At 36.9% G+C, this 20,309-nt stretch overlaps 1 long non-coding RNA gene across 1 annotated transcript in view; it reads left to right on the top strand.

Moving 5' to 3' along the window:
• Positions 1-18,599, top strand: part of LOC125280385 — a 73,247-nt gene extending 54,648 nt beyond the window's left edge. The window contains exon 3 of the long non-coding RNA XR_007187592.1: positions 17,446-18,599. This is a non-coding gene — a long non-coding RNA (uncharacterized LOC125280385). The remainder of the gene's footprint in view (positions 1-17,445) is intronic.
• The last annotated feature ends 1,710 nt before the right edge of the window (positions 18,600-20,309 follow it).

Raw genomic sequence — 20,309 nt, 5'->3', positions numbered from 1 at the left:
AGCCATTCCTGATTCTAATTGTGACACTGTCGTATTTGGACGCCTGTGTTTGCATGGCGAGCCTGATAAGGGCCAAGGGTAAATAAATGAAAAAGAAGTGACAACAGCAATCTATCTGCCCTTTCTCCTTCAGCTTTCATTCGACGATAACTCTTCCTGCTCTGTGCATATTTCCTCACCTGTCTTCAGCTGCAGTGAGCTGGAAAAGCAAGGTGCCAGGGCCCTTGATAAGCATGCTGCCACAAACACAACCGGGCTGATCAGTGAAAAAAGCGTAAACACTTCGCCTCGCTTTGCCTCCATCTGATGGGGGTTCTGTGTGGCTCCTGAGGGTCCGATCGGGGCTGTGAGGACCCTCAGGTGCTGTGACAGGTGGCGCTTGCTCCTCTCCTGTCTTGCAGCATTAACCTCATGTCTGAAGGAAAGCCTGGAAGTGAGACAAATTTCAGATCATTGATTTTGGGATTTCAACTCCTATAGACCTTATGTGCAGAGAAACAAGCGCGCAGACATCTTTAGAAGTTTGTGTTTGAACTTCCGTTTTTGTGGTAGTTCTGTTTATTTCTATGGCATTGCTGTCAAACAATTTTTCGCTGCATGTCACTAGTCTCTGTACTGTGAAGTTGCTTGTGGGCGTTCCTAGTGCTGTCGCTCTAATGTCATTGGTCGACTGCATGTCTGATCATATCTATAGAAAATGCGATCACAAATTATATATAAAAACTAAAATATTCTAATTTGACTAGGAATTAGGTTTAAAAGAATTAAAAGTAACATTGTTCTGTTGTAGAGTGTTGAGACTGCAGTGCTCAGTGCATTAAATCATTAACAAGATTACCGATTGATCTATCAACAAATTAATCTCACTTAACTGTCAAAAATTAGTAAAACGTCATTCGAATTTGACAAATAATCAATTTTCTTGTCCCTTATAATCACCATAATGCATAAACTAATTTTTATTTAGTTTAAGTTGATGTATTAAAAAGGTAAGATTTTTGGGTTAAAATATTCAGAACCCACTAGAACAGTGTTATATATTTTGTTGACTTGTGCACTTATGTAACCCCTCTAGTTCGCACCTGCCCACTCCAGGCGGGGCGCAAACCAGGGCCCGTCCGCATGGTGCAAACTGGAGGGGCTACACTTACCTTATCACAAATCTTTCCAAGAATGTTTAAATCCAGAGAAATAAAAAAATTTAACCAGGACATGGACCGTGTCCGTGCGTCGCCTATCAATGACATCATACCCTCATAATCCGGTTTTATTTTGTAGAAACCATGGAAACACCAAAGACACTTTAATATATTATATGTTTTATGAGACAAGTGAGCAACTGTTTGGATACAGACAGAAAACAAATAATTGTTCAACACGTTTAGTCTTATCGTTTAATTCTCGTTTATATTAACATGATATTCTAAAATTGATCTAGCTTACTGCAGTGTGTAACAGTGTCTCACAGTAGCCGCCGAGCGAACGCACAGAGTAACGTTAAAACATCATTTTCAACACACTCAAATGTATCTAATATGATAAACAGAGCTTGTCTGGCTATCACCAGGCCAAGCTCAATTTAAAATTGAACATTGGTCTGGGGAGTTTGCTATGTATTTTCTACTGCACAAGAGGCATGATCAACGAGCATTATTCACGCAATTGGATAGTCCTTCAACCAATCAGATCAACGATCCGGGTGACGTACTTTTGCAGAGCGATGCAAAAACTCCAGACAGGTTTAGTTTTATTGGTTCATAGCATTGATCAGCGGTTTGCAGAAGCAGCAATAGCATCGAGTGATTTTTGCAGGTTGTGCAAAAAAACATGAAAGTGAGTGGTATTTACACCCACTCGAGCGATTTGTTTGCTAAACTAAAGAAGTCATTTAGCATCGTTGAGAGGTTAAAAGGAATTGGATTGACGGTCGTGCGAGAGACGTCATCGTGTTATACCCACCCAGAGCCATAGAAAGAGCTCTGTACCCGCCAATAGAGAGCAAGGTGGATAAGCCAGTCTGTTACCCCTTTTCCACCAAGGCAGTTTGAGTGCTGGTTCGGAGTCAGAGCCTAGTTTCAAATCAGTTCTTTGTCTTTCGACACACAAAGCACCAGCTCCGAACCAGGAAAAGTAGCACCAAAACATTGCTGGGCTAGAAGTGAGAACCGCTTGCGTCAGGGGCTGGGGGCGGGGTTACCGTGACCAACAAGAAACTTGTGACCGCCATTTTTGAAATAGCAGCTAATCGAGCTAATGGCAGCTCAACTGTAATCTCCGTCTATATACAAATTACGGCGAGCTGTGTTTGGATGCTGACGTAGGTTCGCAAAGCTATGAGCATCAACAGTAGTGAAACATCCGCGATTGTTGATAGAAGGCTTGTTCAAGATGCTTTGGAGAAGCGCGGACCGATTCGTCGGGTGCCGCGGATCCGCGGGAGCGTTTGTAGAGCATACGACTCCTTAAGCTTTTGGATCGTTCTCGCAGAGCTTTGATGTCATGCACCGATCGCTATGCGAGAAGCCGATGCATCTCGAACAAGCTTGGTGTGTTTGTGTTTGGCGCTGCAGCGCTAGCTTTGCTGTGAAATATGAGACGTATACAGTGACGCAAGACCTGGCTCTGTGGTGGCTCTCAAGTCCGTGGAAAGGCAAACCGGTTCTTAGAAGGCTTGTCAGTTGAACCAACTCCGAACTGGCACTAGCACTAGCTCTGAACTAGCACCCGGTTCGTGCTGGTGGAAAGGGGGTATCTGATTGGTTCCCGCAAAAGTGTAACAGATGCAGCAGAAATGAATGTACTGGTTTCCAGACTGAGTTGCCGGGCGAAATCAACTCGCTGGCAGAAAAGGCTGGGTTTACCCAGTCTAAAACAGAGCTGCTTTACCCCACGTACACTTGAACGGAAGAAGCGGAAGTGGTGACTGCGACATAATAAAAGTTCCGCTGCTCTCGAACCGTGTGTCGCACTCGTCTTTCATTAGCAATCGCTCCAGCGGCCTCGTTCAGCTCCCACAGCACTTGTCCCTGCTCTGATTCATACTACAGTAACATTAATAATCTCATCCATGAACATAATATCTGCCAGTCCTGTTGGATTCTTTTCCACCGGCTGTGAGGTGAAGACGACAACTCCCATGATTCTGTACTAAATCTTGAAGTCATCAAGCTACGCCTTTGTTTTGAATAGGCGACCTCTAGCGGTGAAAATTTACATATTGTGCCTTTCAAATAATTAAAATTAAAATAAAAAAATTGGTAACTAATAAAAATGACAAAACATCAGAATTACTAAAACTACTCTTAAAATAAAAACCATGAAAAAACTCATTCAAAGTATTTAAAAAAAAAAAAAAAAAAAAACTATAATAGTATGTCAATGATACTAAAATACCACTAGGGAGAAGAACACAGTTAATGATGAACATTCAGCACTTTCAACACAAATAAAATACACCAAAGTTCTCACATTACTTGAGAATGAAACCCATTCAGCAAATTTTTGCAGTGACAGGTGTATAAAACACAGTAAATGATCCTCTCTGTGTTTAATCACTCACGTGGGAATGAACCCATTCTGTTACCAGAGATTTACAAGAGAACGGAAACAGGAGCTCAGAGCTTCAGTAAATAGCGAACACAACAGGAGCGCGTCTTACGATCCTGATCTCCGGTCGGACGCTGCTCTCCGCAGGACATGTTTGAGTCAGCAAACTCCTCGTGCTGCTTGCCATTTTAATATGCTTTAATAAGCCCACTGATGGTTGAAAATAGAGCCTGGTTGATGTTCTTTAGATCAGTTGTTCTCAACTGGTGGCTCGCCAAACTGGTTGGGCCACAGAAAATACAAAGCATTCAGAAAATGCCTACTTCCATACTATATAGAAGTATATACTGAAGTTACCAAAGGTGATAACTTCAAATGAATCTCAATAAATCTAAACCTCTGTTAATTCTCATAAGAACTTTTCTGCAGGTTTTTGGAAATCTAAGCTATTCTTGCAGCTTTCCAAATTAAAGGATTTGGACGATGACTGGTGATCTTTTATATGTAAATGACATTAATTACAGTGGCATGAAAAAGTATGTGAACCCCTTGCAGAATCTGTGAAAATGAGAATTATTTTAATAAAATAAGAGGGATAATAAAAAAAAATGCATGTTATTTTTTGTTTAGTACTGTCCTGAGTAAGATATTTTACATAAAAGATGTTTGCATTTAGTTCACAAGACAAAACAATAGCTGAATTTATTAAAATAACCCCATTCATAAGTATGTGAACCATTGATTCTCAATACTGTGTGTGGTTACCTGATGATCCACGACTGTTTTTATGTTTTGTGATGGTTGTTCATGAGTCTCTTGTTTGTCCTGAGCAGTTAAACTGAGCTCTGTTCTTCAGAAAAATCCTCCAGCTCCTGCAGATTCATCAGTTTTCAAGCATTTTTGCATATTTTGAACCCTTTCCAGCAGTGACTGTAGAGATTCATCTTTTCACACTGAGGATAACTGAGGGACTCAAACACAACTATTAAAAAAAGTTTCAAACATTCACTGATGCTCCAGAAGGAAACAAGATGCATTAAGAGCCGAGGGGTGAAAACTTTTGAATTCAAATATCAAGGTAAATTGTACTTAATTTTTCTGCCGGGAAACATGCAAGTATCTTCTGTTGGTTCCAAAGGGCAGTACTAAATGAAAAACAACGATATTTAAACAAAATAAGAACAATTGTGACATCTTCATCCTGTTCAAAAGTTTTCACCCCCTGACTTTTAATGCATCGTGTTTCCTTCTGGAGCATCAGTGAATGTTTGAACCTTTTTTAATAGTTGTGTTTGAGTCCCTCAGTTGTCCTCAGTGTGAAAAGATGAATCTCTACAGTCACTGCTGGAAAGGGTTCAAATATGCAAAAATGCTTGAAAACTGATGAATCTGCAGGAGCTGGAGGATTTTTCTGAAGAACAGAGCTTCAGTTTAACTGTTTAGGACAAACAAAAGACTCATGAACAACCATCACAAAACATAAAAACAGTCGTGGATCATCAGGTAACCACACACAGTATTGAGAATCAATGGTTCACATTCTTATGAATGGGATTATTTTAATAAATTCAGCTATTGTTTTGTCTTGTGAACTAAATGCAAACATCTTTTATGTAAAATATCTTACTCGGGACAGTACTAAACAAAAAATAACATGCATTTTTTATTATCCCTCTTATTTTATTAAAATAATTCTCATTTTCACAGATTCTGCAAGGGGTTCACATACTTTTTCATGCCACTGTAGGTGTCGTTTACAATACGGAGAGCTGAAACCATTCAGCTGCGCGCAAGATCATTTGCGATTTATAGATTTCACATCTGAAAGAGAGGTGTACGCTCGTTTTCTGTGTGTACGTTCATTCTATGAATCACATGGACACAAATCTGAGAAATGATCACAAGATCAAATTTAGGACGGTTTCTGCGCAACATTTTATAAATGAGGCCCCTTGAGAGATTTAATGTCTTCTTTTATCTTCAGTTGATTTCATCGAAGGCTATGACTGAAGTCAAGGTCAAGGTCAAGGTCAAATTTATTTATATAGCCGTTTAAAACAACATAAATGCTGACCAAAGTGCTGTACAACATACTAGACAAAACATCCTCATACAATACAATTTAAATACTAATAAAATATATTGAAAGAAAACAAAACAAAATTAATAAAATTAAGACAAAACATCATGCAAAATAAAACAAAATTTAAAACAAAAATTATTATCAAATTTAGCATATGCTTGAGAAAAAAAAAGTATTTTTTTAAGAGAAGATTTAAATGTAGATAGAGTAGGGCATAGTCTTATATACAGAGGTAGAGATTTCCAGGGCTTAGGACCAAGAACTGAGAAAGCTCTGTCACCTTTGGATTTAAGTCGAGATTTTAATAACATTTAATATCATCTGGGTGGAAGATCTGAGCGTCTCACAGGAGAGTAGGAGTGGAGAAGGTCTGAAATATAAGAAGGGTCAAGACCATGAAGTGATTTAAATACAAATGCTAAAACCTTAAAATCAACTCTGAATCGAACAGGTAACCAATGAAGTGATGCTAACACAGGTGTAATATGTTCTCTCAGTCAGTTTTTGTGTTTCTCTTTCCTTCAGTGATTCTGCTTGTTAGCAGCAGGTGTTCATCATTAATGTTCAATTATCAATCATCATCATTTCTCATTTCTCAACTTTGACACTGCTTCAATGGTAATTTAACTCAGTAGTGCGCACACACATTAACACTAAGCAGTGTTAATTTAACCTGGGCATTTTTCTGAATACTATTACATAAGATACATATTTCATTTATGTATTACTGACAAATATTAAGTTTATTAGTTTGTTTATGTTAAAACTAGGTAATCCAATTGGATGGAAAATTTGTATGTAATTCAGTTACATAAAACTTTAATTTAGGCTGAAATATTTTTTGAGTGTATGCAATTACAGATGCAGCAAATGTTTTGTTCATTTTTTTACAGGCTAAAATGTATTAATGAAATAAAATGTATTTATTCTATTTACCACTATTTATTTATTTGCTATTATTTATATTATTATTGTTAAATGAGATCAAAATTATGAAATAGTAATAATATTATTTTTTAATAAATATTCAATATAAACAAAATATGAAATATAAATATCATGGTTATAATAATAATACTTAATAACAATTAGTAATAAGTAATACTTCATGCTATTTGGTCTGTTTATTACAGATTTTTTCTACAGAATTATTATTATATTAACTATAATATTTACATTTCATTAATTTAAATTTCATGTACAACATTAATTATTATTATTAAATAAGAGCAGCACATAGTAGAATATAGCAGTTGTAAATAATAAAAAATATTTTTTCCTGCTATTTTTCTGTTTGCAAATATAAAATTAAAAGTAAAACAAATTAAATTAAAATTGTGTACATTACATATGTTTGTATTTGTATTGTGTTGGGTCGCTACTCGTCCAGCTTTTTATCTATATATTGTTTTATCTATAGTGCAGTTTGCAGTAGAAATGAATGTTGTAAATGTGCGCTCAAATACTGTACATCTGTGTTTGTCCTCTCTGATACACCCTGTTGTAATTTTCGCTCGGTGGATATACCGTGCCAGACGACAGTCCCCAGTTTTTTTTTGTAATGTCAGGGAAATTTGTAGCCATGGCAAGGCGAGTTGTTTAATAAATCAAAAGTTTGTGGCATGCCCTGCTGCCTCTGCCGTGCAGCTCAGCACATAAACAACATGTCGCAGCATCTGAATTTTGTCACTTACAGATGAGTCAACAGCTCAGTGTTGGACGAAGGCCTGTCCTAGACGATTCTTACAGAGACATTTTGCCTTTTCAACCTATTCCCAACTTTTCTCTGCATGCTGCTTTTTCTATAGGGATGAGAAATGCTATGAATTTGGGTTTGGATTCCAGTTTCACTGAATGACTGAACGATTCTTATATATACTGTTAATACAATTTAGGGTCAGCTAGAAAAGAAATGAATACTTCTATTCAGCAAGGCATTAAATGGATCAAACGTGACAGTAAAGATTTTTATAATGTTACAAAAGATTTTTATTTCAAATAAATGTTGTTTATTTGAACGTTCTATTCATCAAACAATCCTGAAAAAAATGCATCATGGTTTCCACAAAAATATGAATCATCACAACATTGTCAATGTCTGTGATAATCAAAAATATTTCTAGAGCAGCAAATCATCATATTAGAATGATTTCTGAAGGATCATGTGACACTGAAGACTGGAGTAATGATGCTGAAAATTCAGCTTTGATCGCAGGAATAAATTACAGTTTAAAATATATTCAAATAGAAAACAGTTATTTGAAATTGCAATAATATTTCATGATATTACTGTTTTTACTGTATTTTTTTTATTAAATAAATGCATCCTTGGCAAGCAAAAAACACTTTTAAAGGTGCCCTAGAATTAAAAATTGAATTTATCTTGGCATAGTTGAATAACAAGAGTTCAGTACATGGAAATGACATACAGTGAGTCTCAAACTCCATTGTTTCCTCCTCCTTGTGTAAATCTCATTTGTTTAAAAGACCTCCGAAGAACAGGCGAATCTCAACATAACACCGACTGTTACGTAACAGTCAGGATCATTAATATGTACATCCCCAATATTTGCATATGCCAGCCCATGTTCAAGGCATTAGACAAGGGCAGTCAGTATTAATGTCTGGATCTGTGCACAGCTGAATCATCAGACTAGGTAAGCAAGCAAGGACAGCAGCGAAAAATGGCAGATGGAGCAATAATAACTGACATGACCCATGATAACATGATATTTTTAGTGACATTTGTAAATTGTCCTTCTAAATGTTTCGTTAGCATGTTGCTAATGTACTGTTAAATGTGGTTAAAGTTACCATCGTTTCTTACTGTATTCACGGAGACAAGAGCCATCGCTATTTTCATTTTTAAACACTTGCAGTCTGTATAATGCATAAACACAACTTCATTCTTTATAAATCTCTCCAACAGTGTAGCATTAGCCGTTAGCCACGGATCACAGTCTCAAATTCATTCAGAATCAAATGTAAACAATATAACAGTATACAATACTCACATAATCCGACGCATGCATGCAGTATGCATGACGAACATACTGCATACTTTGAGCATGCATGACGAACATACGAACATACTGCATACTTTGACGAACATACATTTTACTTTGTAAAGATCCATTTTGAGGGTTATATTAGCTGTGTAAACTTTGTTTATGCACTGTTTAAGGCAAGCGCGAGCTCCGGGGGCGGAGAGCGTGTGATTTAAAGGGGCCGCAGCCTGAATCGGCGCATTTCTAATTATGCCCCAAAATAGGCAGTTAAACAAATTTATTAAAAAAAATCTATGGGGTATTTTCAGCTGAAACTTTTACAGACACATTCAGGGGACTTATATTACATCTTGTAAAAAAACATTCGATGGCACCTTTAATCAAAATTATTACCAAATCTAACCAACAACAGTATACTCACACAAAACACAGTAACAGTGTTTGTTTCAAGTTGAACATGACAAAAATAATTATTTAAGGTTCAGCAAATAAAAACAACTGATTCAGTGAGTGAGTGAGTCATTTGACCACATCAAATCATGACATGGTTTGTGAGTCCTTTTGACCAGAACTACATGTCATTCCAGGACAAATCTTGATTCGCCATCCCTACTTTCGGTAATCCAAACAATCCCAGTGCTCACTACAGATCCAAACACATTTGCTCTGTTCTCCCGGCCCTAATGCTTGATTAATTAATGTCCCTTGTTTCATCAACGCAATAAAACAAAATTAATTCCCTTGTCATTAATGTAATAAAAGCAGGCGAGAACAAGCGTATGGCTAATCAGTGACTGAATCTAGCAGTGGTCTTCAGGGGAAAATTAATTCCTGTTTATATTTGTCATACAGTAATAGTGGCCTCGAAACTAACCACAACATATTGAGAGTAGCGGCCTCGGGGTGGGCTTAATTTCAGCAATGCGCACAAACACGCAGATGTGGAGTTCACGTGAAAAGAGGAAACAATGAGGAATCAATATGCTGCTGGGGGTATCGAATGTTTGCAGATGACCCGCGAGCACAAGAGGATGCATTCATCATGCGTGCAATGCAAGACGTCACATGTGTGAGGCTTACTGCAGTGCTACTGGGTATTTATTTTTATATTAGAAATAGAAAAAAAAAAAGGAAATCAAAACTCTGCTTTTCTTTTGTCGCAATCGTCATGGCAACAGCATGGTACACACAAAATCAATTTCATTTCGTGGAAATGTAGCCGGCTGAACAAGTGCTTTTGACATTGAGCAGAAAAAAGCTGATGACAGAGTGTATTGTACGAGCACTTGCTTTCACAAAGACTGATTCAGACAGCAGTAGCTCCTGCCATACTTACAAACCACTATAGCTCTCAAGGCCTCTGCATTTTTCCATGGGATGTCAAGTGGAAGAAACAAAACAAAAACAAAAAGAAAACACTTTGTATTGTTTAGGCTTGCTAAATAATGCAGTGTTGCATACAGTCCTCATGAGCCAGACTCAGAACAGAGCAAGAGCAGGCTGAAGGAGAATGGAAGACTGCTGGTTTTGCTTTTGTCGTTAATGATTTTCATGCCGTGACACTTTTCTTTATGGGTGTGTGGAAAGAACATACTACCACTTTAATGGGTTAGTTCACCCAAAAAGGAAAATTACCCCATAATTTACTCGCCATCAAGCCATCCTAGGTGTGCATTACTTTCTTCTCTCAGTCAAACACAAACAGAGCTATATTAAAAATATCCTGTTTAAGCTTTATAATGGGAGTGATTGGAGGATGAGTTTTTGAAGTCCAAAAAAGTGCATCCATCCATCATAAAACGTACTCCACGTGGCTCCGGGTGGTTAATAAAGGCCTTCTGAAGTGAGTCAATTGCTGCATCCCAATTTGCATACTATCCATCCTAAATAGTATTAGAAATTAGAATTAGTGTGTCCCAAATCGTAGTATGTTGAAATTAGTATTCCAAAGATACCCGGTTAGAATCCGAAGTGCAGATCCGTGCACACTCTAATGGCTAATATTGCCCATAACACATTGCGCTGTGGACGAGGATTCGATTAGAACTACAAATACAAATAAAAAGTATTTAAAAAAAAAACTACAAACATGACGGATGTCCAGACCGAGGGTTAAGCAGAGCGGTTAGGATATAGGGGTTTGAGTGATTAATAATCAGTATCTAACCTGATGAAAAGATATTTATTAAATGTTATCCATATTATATTTCATCTGCAACAGCATTGTGAACTTATATAACAACGTGTTTGGTCGTTAACTTTTAAAATACATCATTATGTAAACATGAGGACAGTTCTCCGCATGACTGGCAGATTAACGCGCTATTACATTTCTCTCTGAAACGGTAGGAAATTGAATTTAATTGTATGTGGAGGATTTGAACTGTGAAAAGATGATTGACAGGGCAGTTTAAACGGTTACAGGTAGCGTAACTAAGCGACAGAATGCAATTATGACGTAGTATGTCCCAAAGCTTGAATACTCTTCTGCTACACACTCAAAAGTATGTGCTTTTTCTTCACAAAAACAGTACATACTTTTAGGGCGTAGTATAAACAAAGTCCCTTTAAGACAAGTCATTTCACTCGGCGGCCATCTTTGAAACGCCTCTCAGGCATGCAAGTGCAGCTCCTATTTCTTTGAATGGGGAAACATCAAATTCTCCAAAGCTGTTTGCTAAGCTTTCGATTAAATTTCGTATTTGAAATCACCAATGAAATCTGACAACAACTGTCTCATAAATGTTTTTTCCAAATGCTCAAATCATGACAAAAAACTGTATTTTTCAGGCTGGATCAAGCCAATGCGCATGCGCAGACCTAAATGTGCGTCTCTTGCGCCTCATTTCGGAGGCGCGCGTCTGATTGTTTCTATAGGAACCGGAGCTTCTAACGGCTGCTGCAGTGATGCGATGACTTTACCAGTCACGATTGGCTCTTATTTAGAAGGCGGGACTTATTCTGCCATATTGCGCGTTGCACTTTCTCCCATTCAAAACAATATGAGTGACACATCTTGTGTTATTCTATAGTCTTTGGTATAAGTAGGTGAATTGGGATGCAGCAAATGTGTTTGTGTTAGCGTTAACTTCCGCGATGTAGTACACAATGACATGACGTTATAATGTGTAGTACATCATGCCATTGTGTACTACATCGCGGAAGTTAGCGCTTTTTGGACATACGTGTATGGCTGTTGCACCGGAAGCATCGATTCACTTCAGAAGGCCTTTATTAACCCCCTAGAGCCGTGTGGAGTACGTTTTATGATGGATGGATGAATGCACTTTTTTGGACTTCAAAAACTCATCCTCCAATCACTCCCATTATAAAGCTTAGATGAGCCAGGATACTTTTAATATAACTCAGACTGTGTTTGGCTGAAAGAAGAAAGTCTTATACACCTAGGATGGCTATAGTAAATCATGGTGTCATTTTTATTTTTAGGTGAACTATCCCTTTAAAGAGGAGCTACTATGTAAAATTCACTTTTACAAGGTGTTTGAACATAAATGTGTGTTGGCAGTGTGTACACAAACACCCTATAATCGTAAAAAAATCTATTTTTTCCAATCCCCATAAATCATAAGCAGTGTCTCAGACTAAGCCATTTGCAGTTTCTATGCAATGTGATGTCATATTGCACAGGCCCCGCCCACGACTGCTGACAGACTCTGTCCTATTACTCTGTCCTGTCCTTTCATGATGATTAAGAACTGCAATGTCACGTGAGCTTGATCGCAGCAGAGATGATCATTAAAAATCAAACAGATGCTTTAGTTTTGGCAGAGTATCCGAGGCACAAGCTGTAAAGGCTCCGCCCTCTTGTGGAAAGGGGCAGGGAGCAGCAGCTCATTTGCATTTAAAGACACATGCATGAAAATTGCATGTTTTTCTTTCCACTCAAAAATGGGCATTTACAACATGGTATAATAAATGATCTGTGGTGTATTTTGAGCTGAAACTTCACAGACACATTCTGGGGACACCAGTGACTTATATAGGGGCATAATAAGTCCCCTTTAACTATTGTATTTCTGCAGTATGTACACTACATACGAGTGAAATCATGTTTAAGATGAAATATCAACCTTCTTCTCACTGATAATACATACAACTTTGACACATAAGCAGTGTGCAAGTATTCCATTCCGAACACAGCTCATGTCTGCCACATTTAACCTGGAAGGACAGTCTGTGTGGACTGTCTAAGGTGCTTTGAATTCTCTCTCACCCACCTTGATGCCAGATGTGTAGTGAAGCTCTGTCAGTCCGCATCTCCGGCCCAACACAATGACACTGTGTGTGTGTGTGTGTGTGTGTGTGTGTGTGTGTGTGCGCGAGGCCAACTGTCAGCAGGCGACACAAATATCAGCATGACCAGAGAAACCGACGTGTCCTCTACAACCTCTGAGTCTACATGCCACGACGGCACCATGTGGGACAGACCCCAAGGAACGTGGAGGATGCATATGGCAACAGGATTGGACAAATCGCCTGGAGGAGTTTGAATCTTATCCGAGTTGGTGCCATGACCCTGTGCAGCTGGGACCAGTCTAGTGACACACACACACACGTGCTTCTTGTACGACTCCTTCCTGCTTGAGTTTCTTGAGTTACTGATGTAATAACATTGCATTACATATAAAACCTCCATCCTTAAAAAAATATTCTCGTGTTGTTCCAACCACACCTTTTCTTTTCTTCCCTGAAACATGAAAAAATAAATTTTGAAAAATGCTCCTTCTGCTTGTTTCTGTATAATGAAAGCATGTTGTGACCAGATAACAAACAACAACAACATATCTTAAAGATGTCTAAAATAAGCTATTCCTGAAGCCATATCAGGCGTTGTGTAGGCTATAGTAAGCGCACGGACAAAGAATAACAAAATGAGTGTTTAATAGTTCCACTAGGAACACATAGGAGAATCACAGGGAAGAAACTCAGGAAATAACCACACTTAACATAAACATTACCAGACAATGAAACAGAGGAAATTTAGGGCTTAAATACAAGGGAGACTAATCAACTGAACAGAAACAGGTGCATAGAACTAATTAACAACCAAGGAAACTAACTAGGGAACACTACGGAAGTGGATTAGGGCCAAGCAATAATAAAAAATGAAAACCATCTCGAGATTAAAGTTGTTAAATTTCGAGAAAAAACTCGTTAAATTTTGAGAAAAAAGTCGAAATAAAATGTTGAGAATAAACTCATTAAATTATGAGAAAAATGTCGTTAAATTTCAAGAAAAAAGTCAAGATAAAATGTTGAGAATAAAGTCATAATTTAATGAGTTTATTCTCAACATTTTATTTCGACTTTTTTCTCAAAATGTAACAACTTTAATCTCGAGATTTTTTTATTATTGCTTGGCCCTAATCCTCTTCTGTAGAACACAGACAAACCAGAACAGGGAAAATGGAACCAAAACAAAATGAAACTAAACTATACATGTTAAACCATATGAAAACAAAAGCATTTTGTGTTTCACAAAGAAAAGACAATCAACATCTGGAACGGTGTGAAAGTGATGACATTTTAATTTTGGGATGAAAAAACAAAACAAAACATAAAATTACTTGAAAAAAGCTAAATTGTATAGGATAGCTGATGTTTATGTTCCACAGAAGAATCAAAGTCTTACAGGTTTGGAATGTCATGATGACAGAATTTACATTTATGGGTGAACTAACCCTTTAAGACTCTGTAGAAAATGTATCTGGAATATGTATATTTTGTCTTGCTCTTTTGGAAGACGTTGTTCACTTGATATTCCTTTTGACATTTTCAACTTCAATTTAGAGACAATAAACAAGAAATAAAAATAGAAAAAAGACAAGATAACATTTCTTTTTAATGAAGAACTAACTATAGCAGAGAGTTTTTCTCTTATAAACCATCTTCATCGGCTCACTTGTATTCTGAAAATGTGGTTGTCTAAATTCCCAGTAGGTGGTCCAGATCTATTTGTTTTTGGTGGAACAGTGAAAGCGATTGTCCTCTCATAAATTCCTTCCACCGTGGGTGACTGAACCGCTCGGCTATTTTCTGACTTTGAGCAGTTGTCGACCCAATAGCCAAAAACCTATTTCTTACATGTCACTGTGATTCGTGGAAAGCTCGGCCATTCTATTACGACGCCCCATGAGGACTACAATGTGCAAATCAAATGATTCATTGGAAACAAGAATCTGTCTAGTGGAAGCTTGAGCTGCGTCATTGCGTTATTTGTGAGATCGGACAGAGCAGACAATAGCATGGTGTTGCGTTCTGACCTGAGGGTCGTGTCAAATGAGAGAGTTCTTTTGTTTAGTTTGTTACATAAACATGTCGGTTAAAAAGTCATGTAACATGAAATAACCTTTACTTAATTTCATTTACATCACTAGGATTAAGTCAATGTATCAATTATATGGTGGCCAGAATTATATATAGAAGTATATATATATATATATATATATATATATATATATATATATACACACACAGTGGCATGAAAAAGTATGTGAACCCCTTCATCCTGTGAAAATTGTGACATCTTCATCCTGTTCAAAAGTTTTCACCCCCCGACTCTTAATGCATCATGTTTCCTTCTGGAGCATCAATGAATGTTTGAACCTTTTTTAATAGTTGAGTTTGAGTCCCTCAGTTGTCCTCAGTATGAAAACACAGATCTCAAAATCCTACAGTCACTGCTGGAAAGGGTTCAAATATGCAAAAATGCTTGAAAACTGATGAATCTGCAGGAGCTGGAGGATTTTTCTGAAGAACAGAGCTCAGTTTAACTGCTCAGAACAAACAAGAGACTCATGAACAACCATCACAAAACATAAAAACAGTCGTGGATCATCAGGTAACCACACACAGTATTGAGAATCAATGGTTCACATACTTATGAATGGGGTTATTTTAATAAATTCAGCTATTGTTTTGTCTTGTGAACTAAATGCAAACATCTTTTATGTAAAATATCTTACTCAGGACAGTACTAAACAAAAAATAACATGCAATTTTTATTATCCCTCTTATTTTATTAAAATAATTCTCATTTTCACAGATTCTGCAAGGGGTTCACATACTTTTTCATGCCACTGTATGTATACATAGTACATAGAAGTTCTATATATATATATATATATATATATATATATATATATATATATATATATATATATATATATATATATAGAAGTATATATATTTCTATATACATACATACACTAGTGCTCTCAATTAATGATACTGAGAAAAAGTGATTTTTTTCCCCTCAGTTTTAGCCATTATTAATTTTAGCCATTCAACATTACAGTATAATTGAAAGCTATTAATTTTAACATTTAATAGGCTTTAAAAATAAAACAACTTTTAATTTAAGTGAACTTAAAACTATCTTCACATAAACCCTCTGAAATAAACATTACATAGCTGTGCCTTTAATATACCAGGGCCCAATGCTAAGGTTTTTTCTACTGGCCCAGGCGGGACCATTCAGATTTTTACCTGCCCTGCTAAAATGCACAAAAAAGTTATTGTTTTCGTTGTTTCTGACCCATGTAACCTTGTAAACAGTGCTTTTCAGAAGATTTTCAGGTAGGTAGAGGTAAATATATAGAAATGGAATAATCAAACACTACACAGTATTCACTGCCTAAATTATAAACTGAATTCTTATTAAAGCTACAAAAGTTATTCAGTCAAGAGCAGCGAGTGATTTTCTCTTTGTCTCTTTTTTTCTGGGTTTGTCCATTTTCAACCCAACTTGGGTTGTTTTTAACCCAGCATTTTTTAGAGTGACCGATTAACATTAATGACAGGGTTTATTAGGTTGTTGTCCTGCTGACCTGATCTGATCTGAAAGCAGATTAAGAATTACTATATGAAATCAAAGATTAAAAATAGCGTTAAAACCCATTGTAATTACATAAGAGTGTCTGGCAGCAGGTGGCTTTGACTATGATGATTATAACTAAGCGGCAGTTAACCATGTTTCCACCTGCACACAGCAGGAGGTCTGGTTCCATTACAAGGGGTTTAGGAGTACAAATCCCGTTGTGTTTGGGATGGCATGGGCGTTTTATGCATGAGTTCCACCCTGTTCAGAGAAATTCACTTTTTTTTTCTGTGTGTGCTGCTGATGCTCCAAAACCGGAGAGCTGACAACAGAAAAAGGAGAGGTCTGAACCTGAAAGTGGAGATGTGCTCATAAATGTTGAAATATTTCTTCTCTCTGAGAGGTTTTGGTTGGGCTGTGAATTCAGTTGTTCTCATGTTTTAATGTTTAATGTCAATGTCTTTCAAACTCATTTAAATATGGATAATTTCTCAAAGGCCTGTTTAATTCATATCCACCCTGCTGAAAACACCAGTATATGTTACTGTATGTCCCTATTAGGCTTCTTATCTAGCTTAACCAGCAAAATGTCCTGGTCAGCCAGCTAGAACATCAGTAAACCAGCTCACAAACTATTTATGCTGATATAGACTGGTTTGTTCAGCAGGGCAGGTGTTTTATGGACTTTGATTGACATTTCAGATCGTCTGAGCATCTGAGACAAAAGTCATATGTAAATATAATATAATATAATATAAAAGCACAACCAAGCACTAAATTACCTTTACTAAGATAGTGTAAAAAGGAACCAGAATGATCCTGATCCTGAATGAGGGAATTGTCTGTGGGATGGTGGATGTTTGGATTGATCATCTTTCACTGTTGTTCTGGTTCCAGGTCATCTGCTATCATTGAGTCATGGGACAGCTTGCATTTTCACCCTCTCTCTCTCCGTCTCTCTCTTACAGGTGTGCACACGCAGGCTGGTGAAGCCGAGAGGATTTATCGATAGTGAGAGTGAAGCTGTCATGTCGCGCTGGTGTTTACCACCAGCCCCATTCTCTGAGCGCAGACCGGGTTTGTTTTGGAAGGGATCTCTATCGCATCCTAATGAGCTGCATCCAGCAGATGGGAGAGACCACACCGCGCTTTCACACACATGGGACCGGAAAAATCAACAGACCACCATCCCTGCGTTACTGCAGGCTGGAAGAACAGCCTCTCAGGGTCACAGTAATGTCAGGAGCGGAGCAGCACTCGAGTGCTCATGACAGACATTCGATGAATAAACTGAAAAACAAAAACATTTTATTTACCAGTATTTTGTGTTGTTTTCCAGTCAATTTAAAATTAAATGATAAACTTTCTCGAAACAAGGCAAACTGAAGCAAAACCAATTGGAGTCAATTGTTTTATTTGTGATAACATAACATAATCAAACATACCAAATTTTTGGCCAGGCTGTCATACAAAGAAATTATGAACACATGCAAAAATCAACCAACAAAACATTAATAACTCATTATGCTGACAGTTTCTGATATTTTCAGTGCGTGAGATTGTCCTGTTTTGTTGTTGGTGGTGTTCTGCTAATTTGTTCTATACCGGTATGCTGGAGGAATTGCTCTTGAAGCTCCGCCCTCTTCTGGAAAGGGGAACCAGCTCATTTGCATTTAAAGGGACACACAAAAATGACTTGTTTTTGCTCACCCCCCAATTTTACCATGCTATAATAAATGATCTGTGGTGTATTTTGTGCTGAAACTTCACATACACATTCTGGGGACATCAGAGACTTCTTTTACATCTTGTAAAAAGGGGCGTAATAGGTCTCCTTTAAGGAAAGAATGACAAAAATACAGATTCAAATTCAGTTCATGGAATGTGATCCCGGAAGCATCACAAATGACATCTCTTTAATCAAATCTCCTAATCTCATAAATACGATTAAATTGAAGTGTGTGCTTTTTCCAGCTTTTTTTTTTTTTTTTTCTGTATTTACCCCTATTTTGCCAAATAATGTTGTCAGATAAATACCTTAAGTTTAGTATTTTCCTCATATTTTGACGGCTTAATCAAATTTGTAGGGTCATTAAACACAAATATCCCCTCTGGACATCACTTTCAGCCATTACTGTATATAATAAATATATATAAATTCAATCAAATATAATTATGTTTTATATTATACATTATATTACGTATTTCAAGTCTCAATATCTCATGCAGCTTTGCATATTGGGTAAATTTATTCTGTTTCGAGAATGTTAAAATACTGTCACTGGAAAATATGACAAATATATTGATGCAATATATGGATAATATATTATATATACTGCAAAAACTGATTTTCTTACTTAGCAGTTTTTCAAGATACATTTACTTGAAAACCAAAATTACTTAAGATATTAAATTGAAAAAAATAAAAATAAAAATAAAAAAAATTATCAAAATTAAGTGAGTTTGTGCTTAAAACAAGAAAATAATATCTGTCAACAGGGTATAAGAAAAAAAAAAAAGGAAAACGAGATTAATTTTGCAGCATACAAACAATTCCTCCAATCTTTCATTGCAAAGAGTTTAGTTAGTTTTGCTTTTGGTCTTTTAGGCTATTCACTGTATTCACAGCCATACCGTGTGCATTAAAGCCCTCTCCATCTATATCAACACGCAGCACTTTGCCCCAGCCTCAAATAAAAGTGCACCCAGCCAGGGCGACTCCATCAATCTGCTCATGCCATGTTGATTTACATTTCCCTGACAGAAAGCAATTTATGGCATGCAGAAATCCAGAATATTTAACCTCCCCTTCTTCTCTTTCCCTCTTGATTCTGAATACATCACAGGTGATGGGATCAAAATAAAGGCTCAGGAAAACTACCTGAAAGAGAACCATTGATCACGGCACATCTCCTGCCAGATCGACTTTTAATCTTAAACAGAACGCTAATTTGCACTGGAGTTCATATGGAAATCTGTGACTTTGGTTTCATGGCAAATCTGAGCACATTGTTGAGACACGTGAGCCTTTTTCTCAGAAGAAACAGGAGACACGTAACAGTCTACATTTGCTCTCCATGTAATCTAATTGCTGTCATCCCATTTATCTACTGATGCATACAATAAACTCACTTCAAATCCTCTCTCATTATCATATACACAATATTATCATATTGTACAGCTTGTGTCTGTTGAATGCATATATGTATGCAGTACTGTTTACCAGAAAAAAAAAAAAAGAGTAATGAGATGCTTTTCTTTTTCTACAATGCCTTGTGTTTTAGTGATTTTACTACGGTTACATTCTGTTGCTAAAAAAGTCGAGCATGGCGCTCACATATAGGTGTGATTGCCAGGGAATGCATGAACATGAAAAACAACATTGAGTGCAATAATAATAGGCTATAGCTTGAATGCAATTTTATTCGCTTTGGATAAAAGCGTCTGGCAAATGCATAAACGGTTAAGTGGTGTTTAAGTAAAGCGGATCACAGCAGCAACAGAAATATGATAAAAGATACCAATAATTGAATAGAAAATTAAATATTAATAATAACAGTCACAATACACAATTATTCTATCAGTATAGTGCAGTGTATGGTAGTGATTTGGTGTATTACTATCAAATGTACGATCAGAATTTATACCTGCTATTGTACAGCGACCCCAAGAATGACTCATCCAATCAAAGCCCTGGATGAGGGACTCAGTACAGCAATCTAGTCATGCTAAAATACACAATACTGTGTAATATTGGCTATGACATGAAACACCTGTTCTTAATATCACAGTGCAGATCCCATAGTGTTTGTTTTTGCTGTTAAGCAACATT

Source organism: Megalobrama amblycephala, linkage group LG12 (assembly GCF_018812025.1).
Source record: "Megalobrama amblycephala isolate DHTTF-2021 linkage group LG12, ASM1881202v1, whole genome shotgun sequence".
Classification (NCBI taxonomy): Eukaryota; Metazoa; Chordata; class Actinopteri; order Cypriniformes; family Xenocyprididae; genus Megalobrama; species Megalobrama amblycephala.
Note: the sequence above shows the minus strand (reverse complement) of the source record. Positions and strands in the feature narration are given on the sequence as shown.